Raw genomic sequence first — 463 nt, forward strand, 5'->3', positions numbered from 1 at the left:
CTGATTGAGGTTTAACTGCGCTGGGTTATGTTGTCTCCTATTATTTTGTTCTACTGGTTTTCCTTGGGTCTCTTCTCTTTTCGTCTCTGAAGATTTTCCTGCCATCTCTTTTGTTATTGTTTGCTATCTCTCTAGTTATCTGTTGTTCCTTGTTTAGTATGTCCTTCTTGGGTCGAGCCTTGTTAAGACGGACTTATCACGTCAGGCCTCTTTTTGACGATTTGAGATCATGTCGGGCTTCTCTTCGACAGCTTGGATCACTTCCCGCTTCTCTTCGTCTGCTTGGATCACGTCGAGCGGGCTTCTCTTCGTCGGGCTTCTGTGCGAAGGTTGGATCACGTCTGGCGGGCTTCTCTGCGTCGGCCTGAATCACGTCGGGGTCACCACTTGTCGGGGTTGTCTGGTCTTAGGCGATTTCTCCAGCCTGTATATCCACTTTACAGAAGGCCCACGACAAGGCGTA

This window comes from Halyomorpha halys, unplaced genomic scaffold, assembly GCF_000696795.3.
Source record: "Halyomorpha halys isolate HHAL.00 unplaced genomic scaffold, Hhal_1.1 Scaffold28.1, whole genome shotgun sequence".
NCBI classification, from domain to species: Eukaryota; Metazoa; Arthropoda; class Insecta; order Hemiptera; family Pentatomidae; genus Halyomorpha; species Halyomorpha halys.